At 44.8% G+C, this 3,531-nt stretch overlaps 1 pseudogene; it reads left to right on the forward strand.

Annotated features, from left to right (window-relative positions):
• The first annotated feature begins 254 nt into the window (after positions 1 to 254).
• LOC133362584 (uncharacterized) lies at positions 255 to 1,429 on the forward strand (annotated as a pseudogene).
• Positions 1,430 to 3,531: the final 2,102 nt, after the last annotated feature.

Below are 3,531 nucleotides of genomic sequence, written 5' to 3' on the forward strand. Positions count from 1 at the left end.
CTGCCGCTGCTGATCGAATGGCCGGCGATACCCCCTGCCTGCTGATCTCCACGTCGTCGTCGTCGTCGTCAGCCACGCTCGATCCTCCGCGGAAACGAAGACCTCCCCCCAATCCACGGCCATCTCTCACCAGTCGCGTGACCGCGCACCGACGACGTCACGTCTCCCACCTGCGCTTATTTATAAATGTGTCATTTGTAAATGTATTTAGTCGTCAAGTCGGGGAATCTTATCACCACTTTCCCATCGCCCAGCTATCTCCCAGCCATCTCCCAGCGCCAATCAATGCCTATTCTCTTCTCATCTTTCTCTCTCTCTCTACGCATCTCTACATTCTCTCTCTCTGTCTGCCCGTGCACCCCCATCTCACGCTCTGCTCGACACCGCAGGATCCCCGCACGAAGACACGTACTGCGCCCCGTGCCCTTGGGGATTCTTCTCCCCGGAGGTATCGGCGAATGCCACGTGCCGCCCGCACGCAAACTGCCTCACTCCGGGCTCCGTGCAGCTGCTGCCCGGAGCCTCCACGCACGACGCGCTCTGCTGGTCCTGCCACGAGCGACGGGCGTCCGTGCGGAGTCGGGAGCATGGGGACGCGAAGCCGGCAGGTGAGCCGCTTGCAATGACCGCACTCCCGTTCACGTGTTTCATACGGACGTATCGTTTTAGCGGCAACCGTAGATCGATGGCATAGTCGGAGAAGCAGCTGCTGGCTTCGGAGGGCAGTGGATGCCACACTGGGTCATTTCATTTCATTTACACCTGATGACGATTGCTTGTGTTGCAATTGAAACGTCGTATGCCGGTAGCAAGACGCGTCGCCTCTCTTCCCTCCGCAGGGGAAGATGGTGCCGAGCCTCCGTCGTCTAACCCGCCGCCCCAGCCGGAGTACGCGTGCGTGGACGCGACCCTGCGATTCGTGGACAGCGTCGGTCACCTGATTCTGCCGTGCCTGGCCCACCACGACACGAAGGAGGCCGCCTACATCTGGAAGCTTCTGGCCGGTGCCGCGAGGCGGCGGCGGCGGGAGCAGGAAGGGCGCAGGCAGCGTGGGGGGAACGAGACGAAGCGGGCGAGGAGGTTGGAGAGGCAGCTCGAGATGCTGCTGGGGATTTGCGCAAAGGGAGCGTCGCCAGGAGGGTCGGTGAGAATGCACGCGGCGGCGACGGCGGCGGCGGACTGAATGTGGTCGAACAAGATGGGGGGAAGGGCCTTTGAAATGGTCATGTTAGTCAAAAAACCAAGTTTGAGGACGTCCATTTTCTTGGTTCTTTCGGTAAAGTCACGTAGAATGGAAATAACAAAATAATAAAAATATAATAAAATATATTATTATAAATAATTAAAATAAGAAAATTTTAGAAATTAAGCATAATGAAATATATTATTATATTACTTTTTAATGCTTTATTTTATTATTTCCCTTCTAGGTGACTTTCGTGACTGCAGGGATTCATCTTCTTGGTTCTTTCGGTAAAGTCACGTAGAATGGAAATAATAAAATAATAAAAATAAAACATTAAATATATTATTATAAATAATACAAATTATATAATTATACAATTTAAGCATAATAAAATATTTTATTATATTATTTTATAATGTTTATTTTATTTTATTATTTCCATTCTACGTGACTTTACCGAAAGAACCAAGAAGATGAATCCCTGCAGTCACGAAAGCTTTAAATCGAAATTTGAGGAGGTCTTCTACTGAAATTGGCTCAGGGCTCAGAAACATTGATATAGCAACCAAAGAGATGTTGCATTTAAATCCATGTGTCAGCTGCCCAAGCGTGGATACATTGGCTTCTTAAGTCCAGTGAGTTGACTGCAAGAAATTTGCCATCTTGAAGTTGATTAGTCAAATAATTCTGGGTCTCAGAATTAAAAATATTGGTTTGAATTTCGATTTAAAGCTTTCGTGACTGCAGGGATTCATCTTCATGGTTCTTTCGGTAGAAGGGAAATATTAAAATAATAAAAACATTCCTTCCCTTTATTAATGTTACCCCTATCCCCTCCCTTTCATGCTGCTAATCCGGCATAATGCACGGGCATAATATGACTTTAAAAACCCCTGCCCACCTCCTACGCATTTCACAAGTAGTGACTAATCCCATATCTGCATTTCCCATAAATATGCAAAATTCCTCTTGATATGCAAATTATTTTGTCAAGGCGCTCTTCCTCCTCCAACCCAGCTTAAATATACGCTCCAAGCCTGGGTGTTTCATTCAGACGCTGTCTTCCCGACAGACCTGTTCTTCACCTGAGAACGGCTTCTTGCGTTGTGGCCGAAACGTCGTGAGAATTGTATTGTTTTATTTTTATTATTTTATTATTTCCCTTCTACGTGACTTTACCGAATGAACCGAGAAGATATATATTGGTTTGTTCGCCATGCGTGTAGGGAAGCTGTGGCTCCTGGTGGTAGTTCCACGTAGCATGCTTCTGCGGGTTGTTCTCTAACACGGGGTGATGCTCTGTTCTCCGACAAGATTGTAATGGACACTTAATCCCGTGACATGACGTCATTAGGGCAAACTGCACCACATTTTTTGTGTAAAGAGATGACAGTTTTATAAGCTGTAGCCGGAGTTTTTCAATCCCGTCGATTGAAGCCCTCTAAATGATCCAACATAGAACACTCATCGCATTAATTACATCAACTGGAGAGGGCTAAATAATTTCACAATGAGTGGTGATGATGAGGTGTGATTAATAAAACTACATTCTGTAAATTGAGACATGGCTTGTAACAGGACACAAATCAAGGTTACCGCATGCCACAAACTGCTTTGGAGACAACATAAAAGTGAATACATTTCGATTTAAAGCTTTCGTGACTGCAGGGATTCATCTTCTTGGTTCTTTCGGGAAAGTCACGTAGAAGGGAAATAATAAAATTAAAAAAAGAAAACATTTTAACGTTTTATTTTTAATATTTTATTATTATTCATTTTTTAATAAAATAAAATAAACATAATGTTTTTTTTTTATTATTTTATTATTTCCTTTCTACGTGACTTTACCGAAAGAATCAAGAACAGTGAATAACTTTAATAAGCCGACAATATTAACAGACACTCCCTCACGACTGAAACCTTAATCACTGAACATTTCAGACAATTTGCCCCGCTGTGAGGTGCAGAAGAGTACGGTGTCGTTACGAACAGCGAACACTGTGACAGATAAAATGTTACAAAAGTCTCCGATTTGGATGTTGATTCACGTGAAGAGAGAATATTTCAGCAGTGTTCACAGTCTCTCCTACGACCAGGCCTCTCGATGTTTAACAGAATGTTACCGTGCTGGCTTGGAGTTAGGAATTATTAGCAGAAGGCACCGCAACTCGAACGTGATACACTCATCATAAGAATCCATGTTGTTGTATAGGCCAATCGGTTTAAAGGACGATGCATACATTACCGAAGTATATTGTTTCAACGGTTTACCGCAAGTCTGTGTGGTTAGTGCAGACTGGATGCCTTGTGATAGGGGTCCATTTGGTGTTTGAAACCTCTTAATA

This window comes from Lethenteron reissneri, unplaced genomic scaffold, assembly GCF_015708825.2.
Source record: "Lethenteron reissneri isolate LAM-NWPU_2019-01 unplaced genomic scaffold, ASM1570882v1 scaffold_1536, whole genome shotgun sequence".
NCBI lineage: Eukaryota > Metazoa > Chordata > Hyperoartia > Petromyzontiformes > Petromyzontidae > Lethenteron > Lethenteron reissneri.